The sequence below is a fragment of the Argentina anserina genome, chromosome 6, assembly GCF_933775445.1.
Source record: "Argentina anserina chromosome 6, drPotAnse1.1, whole genome shotgun sequence".
NCBI lineage: Eukaryota > Viridiplantae > Streptophyta > Magnoliopsida > Rosales > Rosaceae > Argentina > Argentina anserina.
The window spans coordinates 20,027,076-20,040,458 of NC_065877.1; positions in this window are offsets into that span (position 1 = coordinate 20,027,076).

Consider the following 13,383-nt stretch of genomic DNA (forward strand, 5'->3'; position numbering starts at 1 on the left):
AAGCAGAGACATACAACATATCATACCAGTTGGCGGCTTCCCTCACAATATAACTTGTGGCAGAACTGGTATCACTTTGACTATCTAATTTTAGATTATGGAAATTGATGAAAGCAATCATGATTCATGAGTCAAGAGCAATAATACAGACCAACCATAAAACATACAAATTCTAAATTCTATTCCACAATCCCATTAAGAATCTAACATAACAAAACCAAATACTTCACATGCAATAGGATACGTGGGTTTCCATACACATTGGCATTTATATCCTTAAAAGATTGCTTCCAGGTGCAACTCAGAGTACAAAGTAGCCCCAGCATGATCCAAGTACACATTCCCTGCATTTTCCAAGTGAGCCACATCCGACAACATCAATAACCAAAACCCAGTTCTCCCCCAACTCAAGACAAAACCAATTTGAATCAAAAGACTGAATCTTTTCCAGCTCAAATTTTTTGGGGAAGCAAAAGCAGAAGAAAATATGTGATTTTAAAGAGGTAAAGGTGTGACTTTTACCATCTAATCACTTGAAATCGGTTGCTTAGATTTCATCGATGGACACCCAGTTCACCCCCAACTCAAGACAAAACCAATTTGAATCAAAAGACTGAATCTTTTCCAGCTCAAATTTTCTGGGGAAGCAATAGCAGAAGAAAAGGTCGCGAGGTAGAGAAAGGTGTAGAAGAAAGTAGAATAAAGGACAAAATCGGTATTGCACTGTATACCTTAGGAACAGTACAGCGAATAGTGTTTGTCAAATTAATAGATAGTAATTAGTAAATAATATATATACTAGTTTTTGGGCCGCGCGCTCTGCGTCGGCAAGGTTGAAATCATGTAATTTATCGCCATGATTCTCCTAATGACAACAATCACAACACATAGGATAAAATTCTTATATGTTAACATCACACACTAAAAACTTCAGCTTATATCATATTGATTCATTATGAGCCACTTCACTAAACAAAACAAACGAACATATAAAGTTCATGCTGAAAAGCCAAAACAATTTATCTTTCATCCCAGCAGCTTGACATTAGATGACATGACTGCTATATTTCTAAAGTGCAATCAAAATCTGTCTGTGACTCCATATATAATATCAAACCGATCTAACTTTTGTCCTAGCACATTGACATTGGATGAAGACACACTTAGCTGAGTTCATTTAACCCTTTTATTTTCCACATGGTTCCTCTATATTGAAAAAATTGTTGCTGCTCCATTGTAATACCTGCAGCCAATGAAGTTGTTACTCTAAATTCTGAAGCTATCTCATACTTGAGGATCAGATATCTCTCCATAAGATGACTGTAAATGAGAACATGGAAAAATGCAATGCTATTTATCACAACCCAATAGAAACTTAATTGCTTTCATACTGAAAAGATTTGTACAGACCTTTGCTTTCTCTATGAAACCTCCACCCTAACTTTGACCTTTGCATGTTCAAGAATCCAGTTTCCCTATCTACAATTAGACTGACATGGTAAGTAATCTGTTGAATATAAACACACGTCAGGAAAGAAACATTCCCTATTAATGAATCAGAACTACTAGGTAATCCAATTTACTATTATTTGTCAACTTTCAATTACCAGCTAATAATCTCAAGTTAAGTTTCAATAAGTCAGCCGTATAAATTTCAAACTTGGGAAATTGATTAGAACTATGGGAATCAAAACCATGATCTGATGAACAACATCAAAAGTACTTGCTAAGTAATAATGAGTACGGCTTTTCTCAATAAAGCAATGGAAGAGTTACAATCGGAGCCAAGCCTGCATATAATCTACGAACTGAGCTTCTGTAATGTCACTTTGCTATCTAACTTTTACCCAATTTTACACTTCTAAAAATTAGAAAAAACCAAATCTTTTAGGATTTAGCACAACCTGAGATAGAATCAACTATTTAGCATTAGAGAAAAATAGAAAATACTTGGTTCCATATATGTGAGCAAGAAGAAGCATTACCTTTATTGGTCATCAGAAATATGCCCAACTGCAATTTAGTTCCCTGTTGTAAATAAACTACAGTAAGTGTGTTTTTGGATTAAATAGTTCAAAACAATTATAGGACTTATGTATATGATTGAATGCTGATGCCTATATGATTGTGAAGGATAATAGTATATACTTTATCAAAATTATGAGGATAATAAACTTGAATGAAATTTGTCAAAATATACACATGCATGCTAAAGATTTAGCTTCCAATGACACACCTTCTACCAAAGCAGCAGCCTGAAAATTTGTAGACAACATAATTATCCATATATCAGCCCCAGAGACATCATGATACAACTTACTGTAGATCAAACATGTTTCTCAAGTTCCCTGATTATGGTACAAAGAAAATAAAGGGAAAAAAAATGCTTATGGTACTTATCAAGCTGAAAGAAAGCATGTGAAATTTGAGTATCCTGCAAGATTATTTTCAATAACATGGACTTAAAAAAAAACACCTATCCAAAAAGATTAGAGCAAGTCAAATGTATGAAATGCATATATATAGAGCAGTCAAATGAGGGAAAGCAGCAGATCTGTTATTCCACAGATCCTCAACATAAAGACTGCAAATAGCTCCCTAAAAAACAATGAAATCTCTATATAAAATAAAAAAATTTGCATAACCAAAGATACAGATAAGTGAACTAATACAAAGCCAGTACATTAATGATTAATCAATTTGAGAACAACTCCGTCCAAAACCCCTCAGTTACTATTACTAACAAAACAGTGTTCGTATGCCATTATTTCATTAAATACGATTGGCAATCTATATATGAACTCATGTTTTCACTTATTTTGAGCTCATGCTTCAAACCATAGATAAAGTTTGGTAAATATATCCTTGAAACGTGCTTCTTCTAATGAACCATTCATCTCCTTCTTAACCTTTTTTTTTTTTGTCTTTAAATTAGTCCAAATGATGATAGAGACTTGATCAATGAATCAGCAGCTGCAGCCACACAATATAAATCTTTGTGGCTAATCCTTAAAGAATGGATAATGGATTAGGCTGAGGAAAATATATTTGTCACAATACTTAAACAACTCAAAGACTGTAGAACCTAAATATTGCGAATTCTTACACTGAGGAACAAATCAGGTCATATTGTTTCATTTGGTTAATGCAGCAATAAGGGTATGATTATATATTAACCATATTCAAGTTTGTGGATGTGACAGAGGCTAAATTGCAATATAAAACCATACTATTCGTAATTATGAAGGATTCTAATAGTGTCATAAAATAAAACAACTTGAATAGCAATTCCTAAACTATTAATAATTAGAGATAGGGGGAGCTATATCAAAACAAAATTACAATGAATTAAGTAAAGAGAATCTCTATGGACAAACACAGATAATGGAATGTGATACCAAAACAGTAAATAGTAAATGTATGCTATCAATTAAGCTTTTTTGATATAGAGCTAATAGGTTGGTGCTTGAAACACCCAACTGAGTTATAACAATAATAGTTCTGTGGTTGTTCGTTACAATCGATAACATGATAACCATCATTTGATTCAGCCATTAATCGATAATTCTAAACCCAGAACGAACATATGAAAAGTATTCAATACCCACCTTTTATGTTTTTTCCCGTCACCAACCCAATCACAAACTGAACCCACCGTTCCGATCAGATGATCCAAACACTACCAGAACGCAAGAAAAAAACCTGCAAAGTAGGAAAACAACCAATTACCCAGAAGAACAAACCAATCAAAACACAAAAAATCAGCCTACTATCCACATCAAGGGAGAGAGGAACTGATGTCTGCCATTAATTTGAAACTGAAAAGGAAGGCATAAAGAGAAGAGAGGAGGGGATTCTTCTTTGCAAATTGATCAAGGTAAAACACAAACCCACAAAAACCCCCAAACGAATCCAAAATTAGAATAATTGCATATTGAAAACAACCAACGAAGAACAAACCCATAAATAGAGACCGGATGCAAAAATGAAGCCGAGAAAAATCACCTACTCAGTCACTGGACGACGCAATATCGAAGACGAATGTCGCCGAAGAAATCAATTTCTTCCCACTCGATGTTTCTCGGTCCGCCGTCGATTTCTTAGCATAGATCACGTACCGTCGTAAGCCATCGCAAGAGAGGTATGCTTATTTCTTTTCCACTGCAATCCATCAGACTCTTTCTTAGTACTCTTCAGATGTAGATGGCAAAACCTGGAAACAACAGGTGGCCAGCAGAGGATAGCAGCACACGATGGCAAACAACTGATCGAAAACAACACAGCTAGCAAAAACACGCGTCTAACTAAAAGGCCGAATGGCAAAACGGTAAATATGTTAAAGTTTTTTATGAACAGTCCGGAGAACAATACCGGAACGAAGAACGCTTAATAGATAGTATATATATATATATATATATATATACGGATTTTCTCAGCTAAGGAGGTCCGCACCAATGATTTTGGTGCGGATTTTCATCTTTTTACCACTTTTTGAACGAATTTTCTCATCTCTACCGTCTAGTATCTAGATAATATTGTGTAGATCATCTCTGCAAAATTTCAGCCAATTTGGTAATCGTTAAGGCCCTCAAAATCGAATAACAAATGGACGGACCGAATTCTGTCGAACCGTTACCGTTCATATTTTTAACAGAAAAACACAATTTTGAGTGCCTTAACGATTACCAAATTGGCTGAAATTTTGCAGAGATGATCTACACAATATTATCTAGATACTAGACGGTGGAGATGAGAAAATTCGATCAAAAAGTGGCAAAAAGATGGAAATCCGCACCAAAATCTTGGTGCGGACCTCCGCAGCCAAGAAGGCCTGTATATATATATATATATAATCACTATCCATAGTGAAGCTTCACTCTGAAATTACAGAGTAAAATTCCAATTTTGATACATTTTCGGGCAAATTTTTTCATCATAAGCGATTCAATATTTATGTATGTTATTCAAGATCATCTCTACAAAATTCGGACATCGTTAAGGTATTGAAATTAGATTAAATCAATGAATGAATTAAAATTGTTCAACGTGAACTGTTCATGTAAATCTCAATTTTGAAAACTCAAACCATTGTCAAATTGGATGAAATTTTGTAAAGATGATCTTAATTAACATACCTAAATATTGAGTCGGTTATGGTGAAAAAATATGACCGAAAAGTGTGCTAAAATTAGAACTTCACTCTGTAATTTCAGAGTGAAACTTCACTCTGAATAAAGACTATATATATCATCGAGATCCAGCAATACAAACAAAACTGGTGTCTAACTATGTGCTCATTGCAATTTAATGACCATCCTTCACTCTTTTCACACAATCTGCCGAGCCAAGTTAACCCCAGAAGCACTAGTGCTGCACTACTACCCCACGTTAAATTTGCATTCTTAGCTTACTGCACCACTTGAATGTAATCGATAAATAATATTGTATCATTGAATGGTCGGCCATCTTGTAGCTCTGGGTTGCTTTTGTGTAATTTGTATCAAAACCCGCTCGAGTTGCAGCCATCGATTGATGTTCTTCATGGGTTGTCAGGAACTAGTTAAAAGGACGAGTGTCGCTGCAAAAATGTATCAAGTACTCAAAAGAATATGCATCACAAGTTAAGTACTAACCGATCTCGAATGTTGTTTAATAATTTAAAGTATGAGAGCTATGGTTTGTGAGTATATAGATGGCCATCAACGTTTTGGGAGGTTCGATTTCTCGAATGGTTCAGGTGTTTCAGTTTCTAGTTCTGTTGGCTCAAAAATCCTCTGGACCGCGTGTCAATGGGATGAGGTCTTCTTTGGCTAAAACGTATTCTTTTGGCCTAGTGAGGTGTGTGCCGGCGTGCCAACTCATGGGTAGGAGGTTAAGTGAAAATTTGTAGTTGCAGTAGATATTACGCTAATCTGACTTCTATCAGATGATCGGCCGCAAGGTTCTATGTGTCTTGGATGCAAAGACTATAACACAAATAAGCTCACTATTTGTTAGTTGTGTGATTTAGTAAATGAATATATAAAGGTGTGCGTAGATATAATAAAAGTGAGTTGTGTGAGTTGTGTGAGTTGTGTGATTCTTTTTATGGTTTTCTTAATATAAAAACAAAGTGAATAACACAAGCAACATAAGCGTAGAGATAATAAAAGTGAAAATTACCGAATGAATAGAAACTCTCAAAAACTTGGCAAGTCCAATTTCATATGCTCATTTCAATTTTTGCACGAAAATTTATATTGTTACTCTTAATCATCATCTCTCACTTCTCCCACCTCTCTCTCTCTCTCTCTCAACAACCATCTCTCTCTCTCTCTCGCTCAACTACAATCTCTCTCTGCAAACCGACGAGATTCCCAAAGCTGACGAGGTCCAGACCCCGACTTCGGTGAGATCCAAACCTCGACGGCGATGAGGTATCTAGATCATGGTTCTCAACTCTCCTCGACGCCGCAATGCACCAAAATATGTCAGCCTCGAGGCAGCGTCGTCAAGCCGAGGTTGGCGCCGACTCCAGGGGGTTGTGAATGGCACGACGGCTCGATCCTGCTTATCTCCAGCTCGATGTGGCACCGTTGCTGAAAATCTACCATGTGACTACCAACGATCGTCTGCATCATGTTCTGCGGAAGCGTAAATAAACAACAATATTGATATGGAACAATAAATACAAGGACACAAGAACACAAGAACACAAGATTTATGGTGGTTCACCCAATCAATGTGATTGAGCTACGTCCATTCTCGGAGCCGGAAAATATTCCACTATGATCAAATATGAGAACAATTAGAGTTAATAATAACTCTCTCCATCCAATCATATTACTATTCTCTTCAACTACAATACACCTCAATCCCCAATAACCAAGCTCTCTAGGAACTTCACTAATTGAATAGTTGCGTCACCACCAAGACAATAAGGAGAAAAGAGTACTGTGAATGGCTGCCCCATCTTCACACACACACACACATGTCTTCAATTATGCTAGAAACCTATCATGTGCAGCTCACATGATAACTCAATGAACACCAATTTTGGCTAAACACATGACGTTAAAGCCAACACCAATAAATCTCCACCTTGGCTTCACGTTCTATATATCCCACAAGAAATCATGTTTGTATCAACAAAATATCATAGATCAATTTTCCGCTCTGGATATCCCCATAGGGATCAAATGTGATGAACACCAATCAAGTCCAAGTAATGCTTGAATTTGCTCAATGGAACCGGTTTCGTCAACATATCAGTAGGGTTGTTTTCAGTTCTAACTTTCTGGAGTTCTATGTCACCATCCTTCACCAATTGACGAATCTTGTGAAATCTGACATGAATATGTTTAGTACGATTATGAGTAACCTAGTTCTCTGCTAAATGAATAGCACTTTGACTATCACAATAAACATCCACATAGTCTTGAACTACACCCAAGTCTTCAAGCAAACTACGAAGCCAAAGAGCTTCTTTTGCACCCTCTGTTACTGCCACTCAGCTTCTGTAGTCGATAAAGCAATAGTATGTTACAAATTCAACTTCCAACTCACTGCTCTACTAGCAAGAGTAAATACATAAGCTGTAGTTGATCTGCACTTATCCAAATCACCTGCGTAATTAGAGTCTACAAATCCAATAACACATTGATTCATTATATCCTGCTGAAACATTATTCCAACATTTACAGTACCAAGAATATATCGTAGAATCCATTTTACTGTTTCCCAATGGCCTTTACCTGGATTATGCATAAATCTACACACCACACTTAAGGCCTGTGAAATATCTGGTCTAGTACACACTATAGAATACATCAAGCTACCAACAACACTAGCATACAAAACTTAAGCCATATATTTTTTTTACCATCATCAGAGCTAGGAGACAAAGAAGAATTAAGCTTGAAATGAGAAGCAAGAGGTGTATTTGTGTGTATTTTTATCATTATTAAAAACCTGTTGGTTGCATCAATTAAGTATGATTATATGTATTTGTGTGTGAAGCTACATACTTCCAAGTATAGGAGGTCAAGTTTTAGTAAGGGAAAGTGTAGAGTATCGTATCCAAAAAATTATTGGAAACTCAACTCTAACTAGATTTCCGCAAGAAAAACTAGAAAAACATGCATTCTAACTTTATACAAGTTCACAACCTTAGCCATTTGGAAGCTAAAAGTCATGGAGATGGTATTAACAAGTGGTTGTGAATCGGCTTGGTTGATTTTAGAATTAAGCTAAGCAAACTAATTCTTGCACAAAAATAACAAAGAAATGTAAATGTAGAGATAGAATCAAAAGAGGAGTAGAGACTTAGGCATTGCACCTAGCCTTACTTATGCAAAAATGTAACTCAAGATTAATGCATAAACATGTTTGACAAACTTCCCTCTAGTGTTTTGCTGAAGCTACCAGGAAACCAACTAATCATGCAATTTAACAAAGTCTTTTGGAGCAAAATTAAATCACACAACCTTAGTCTCAATTATATTACTTTATAATACAAGTGGGCTATGTACCACAAGCATAATACCCCTTAGAGTAATTACACTCATGACACAAGCATTAAGTTCAAGGTAAGAAATCCAAGCAACTTAAAAATTCCCGTAAGAAACACTAAGTCGCCACCTAAAGGCTACCCATACTCACAGATTTAAGGAGTTGTCAAGTTCAAGTTCTGATTCATTAGTTAGCTAAACATGTTTCTAGGTGACAAAACTAGCAACACATTTTAAGTGTAAAAGCTCATAGATTCAACATGCATCAACATCAATTAAGAGTAAAATGAATTCATTAGCACATGAGTTTGACTAGGGTTAGCCTAGCCTCAAATCCAACTACTCACAACCTATTAAATACAGAAATCCCTTAAAAATGAAATACATCAAAAGAGAAGTAGAGTAAAGAGATAAGAGATTACCAAGGGTTTGGTACAAATGATACCAAACTGTACTTCTAAAGGTTCACTACCCACAAAGATGTAATAAGAAAGAAAATGCTTCTAAGTATGGTATTAATGGGTTCTAACAAAGGAAGAACTCCATGAACACCATTCTTTATCCACACAATCTAGGAACAAAGAATAAGGGTTGAAGATGATTATGAGTAGAGGATGAAGAGAGTGAAGTGAGTATGACTTTGGTAAAACCCCCCACACTATCACAACTCTTTACTCCAACCCAAATCTATGAAACAAGTTTATGATTGATCAAAGGTGTAAATGATCTTTGGTTTTTGGTGAAAACTCAAGATACTTTACACTTCTCTCTACATAACTTGATATGTATGACTTAGACCTAAGAAAACTATGTTAAAACTATAGAAAAGATGAAATTTTGATAGAGTTTTAGTGTGGTAAAGGAGGTTGCATGAATTTGGGAAGAATGATGGTATTTAAAGGCCATAGGGTCACAAACGAAGGGTGGAGATGTAATTGGATGAATGGCTATATATGGTGGACAAAGGTGGAAGCACAAATTATGGATTTTGTTCTTGAAATGGTCTCATTCATTTGTCTTCTTCTATTTTGAATTTAAATTTAAATTTAAATCGATAATTCATGAAGCACAAATTGTGGATCTTGTTCTTGAAATGATGCCCTTCATTTGTCTTCTTCTATTTTGAATTTAAATTTAAATTTAAATCCACAATTCATAATTCACCAATGCTCCATTGACTTATTGACTTCACCCACCACCATTTTCGGCAACCACATTCTCATCGCCGGAGTTTAACAAGTATTTTCTAGCGTTGACTTTTGTTTTCTTGTGAGAAATTTCCATATTTACTCTTTTTGGCTTGAAACTTTCACCTGAATCCAGAATGTGCGCTAAATCCACTCATTTTAACGTGTTTCCGATCATTTGCACATTTTTCTAGCATGAGTAGGAAACGTAATAAGAAATAGATAAATATACAAAAAGATAAAGTAAACAAATTAGAATAAGGCAAACATTACTAGGTTAACATTAACCTAACAAGTGTACTTACAAGTTTAGTTTTATCAACCATGCTAAACCGATGAAGTACATTCTTCACATACTGTTGCTGTGACAAACATACCTGGTCTTTAGATATGTATTTTTCAGTTTTCATGCCCAAAATCTTCTTTGCTTCTCCTAAATCCTTTATCTCGAATTCACCACTCAACTGTGACTTCAATTTATCTATCTCCACCTTGCTCTTAGATGCAATCAACATATCATTAACATATAAGAGCAAATAAATGAAGGATCCATCATGTAGCTTGCGAAAATAAACATATGGATCATAAAGACTCCTAGTGTAGTTCTGACCAAACATAAACTTATCAAATCGCTTGTACTATTTCCTAGTAGACTGCTTTAGGCCGTGCGTACAATGATTTCTGCAGTTTACAAACCCATTTTTCCTTACCAGTTACTTTGAAACCATCTCACTGACTCATATAAATCTCCTCATTCAATTCACCATGTAAAAATGCAGTTTTAACATCAAGTTGTACTAACTCAAGATCAAATTGTGCAACCAAGGCTAAAAGAATATGAATAGAAGAATGTTTCACAACTCAAGAAAATACCTCATTGTAGTCTATTCCTTCCTTCTGTGCATAGCCATTAGCTACCAATCTAGCCGTGTACCGAGATCCCTCCTTTTTGGCAAATACCCATTCGCAGCCAACTGCTCTATTCCCATGTGATAATTGAGCCAACTCCCAAGTCTTGTTCTTGTGAAGAGACTTCATCTCCTCATCCATAACCTTTTCCACTCCACTTTATTTACATGTATTATAGCTTCTTCATAAGTAGTAGGAATTTCTTCTTCAGTCATTGGAATTGCATAAGTCACCATATCATTAAGCCAAGCTGGCTTTGGAGCATTCCTCTTTCCTTTTCTCAATGCAATAGGTTCATCTTGCTGTGTAGACTCTTGGGTTTGAGCCTCTACTTCAGTACCTATATCTCTTTTAGTTGAATCATCAACTGTATGTTTTGAATCACCTGGAGCTTCAACAACATTTTTCTCAAGCTCTACCTGCTTCAAACTCTCTATGGTCATCTTCTGATTTTCAGAATTATTCTGCTCACTCTGATTAACCATGGAAATATCATCAAATGTAACATCTCTACTCATAATAATCTTTCTCGTATATGGACACCATAGCCTGAATCCTTTCACACCATCACTAAAGCCCAAGAAAATAGTTTTCTTTGCTCTAGGATCAAGCTTGCTTTCCCTAACATGATTTGTAGGACATTCAAAAATATGTAAGTAATGATAATCAGTAGCAGGTTTTCCAGACCATACCTCCATAGGAGTTTTGCTCTTGTTTGCAGCTGTAGACAACCTATTGATAAGATGGCCTGCATATGTAACTGCATCTGCCCAAAACTCTTTGCCTAATCTAGCATTAGACAACATACACCGAACCTTCTCTAAAAAAGTCTGATTCATATATTCTGCTACCCCATTTTGCTACGGTGTTCCTCTAACTATGAAGTGCCTCACAATGCCTTTATCTTGACACAATTTCAAGAATGGATCAGACTTGTACTCACCACCATTATTTTACCTGAGCCTCTTAATTTTTTGACCAGTCTGAGTCTCAATCATCTTCTTCCACTTCACAAATATATCTAAGACTTCATCTTTATGTTTCATGGTATACACCCAGACTCTTCTAGAGAAGTCATTAACAAAAGTAACATAATACCGCTTACCTCCCAAAGATATAGTCTTTAAAGGTCCTCATACATCTGTGTGAACATAATCTAAAGCTCATTTAATCTGATGAATTGTTGTACCAAACTTCACTTTAGTCTACTTTCTCAAAACACAATGTTCACATAATTCCAATTTGCAAGTCATTGCACCTTTCAACAAGCCTTGCTTCACCAATCCCTGCATAGCTTTCTCACCAGCATGTCCAAGATGCATATGTCATACTTTGGTAGTGTCTGCATCATCTTAATCTCAAAAACTGTTGTTTCACTTGTCACTGTACTACTCCTTACAAAGAATACAAGTTTCTTTCCCTAGTACCTTTCATTATCACAAGTGAACCACAAACAACTTTAGCAACATCAATCCTCAATATAATTGTGTGCCCCTTTGACTCCAAAGTCCCCAAAGAAATCATATTTTTCTTTAAGTTTGGAACATACCGAACGATTGTCAATTCTCTAACACTCACATCATGCATCTTGACACGAATTGTACCAAGCTCTCTAGTTCTGCAAGGACTGTCATTACCCATAAGAACTAGTCCACCATCCAGTTCCCTCAAAGTAGAGAACAATTCCTTGTTAGGACACATGTGGTGGGTACAACCCGAATCCATTATCCATCTATCAGAATAATCAAGTGCCAATAAACTTACCAAAGCCAAATCAATCTCAATGTCATCAAAGTAATATGCACTCAAAGCAAAATCGAAGTTATGATCGTCTTCACTTTTCGCCATATCCAGGCATTTCTTGTCTCTAGTCTTCAACTTGGGACAATCTTTCTTCTAATGCCCCTTTTGACAACAAAAAGCACACTCATCTTTTGGAGGAAATTTACTTCTTGACTTGGAACGAGATTTACTTCTTTTTCCACTAAACTTTATACCATCTGATCTACCTCTTGCTACAAGTGTTTCACCCAACAATTTATCTAATTGCTTCTCCTTCTTTCTACACTCATTATTAATCAATGAATTGCACACATTATCAAATTTCACTTCATTCTTTCCATGGAACAATGGTGTAATCAAATGCTCATACTCGTCACGAAAAGAATTCAGCGAACACAAGGCTTTATCCTCATCATCAATTTGAACTTCTAAATTAACCAAAACTGTAAATATCTTATAAAAATCACTAATGTGTTCAGTCATAGAAATACCTTGTAGGTAGTTGAACCGGAAAGCCTCATCTTCAAGTGAAACCGAGTTTCAGCACTCTTGACCATGTACTGGTCTTCTACTTTCTTCTAAAGCTCTTTTGCTGAAGTTTCCCTTATAATAGAGAACTTCTAATCCTTTGTAAGACATAATCGAATAGAACCACAAGCCCACTTATTAATATGCTTCCACTCTGAATCAGCCATGTCATTTGGTTTGTCGTTAAGAGCAATATCCAATTCTTGTTGACACAAGACATCCATCATCTCACACTACCACATGCCAAAATTATTTGTTCCATCAAACGTTTTCTTCTCACTGTCAACATTATCGTCAACCATGATTTCCAAATAATATTATTATCAATCCCAATTCGGAACTTGGTCTGATGCCAGTTTGTTGTGTGGAAGCGTAAACAAATAACAATATTGATATGAAATAATAAAGAAAAGAAACACAAGGACACAAAATTTATGGTGGTTCACCCAATCAATGTGATTGAGCTATGCCCACTCTTAGAGCCGGCA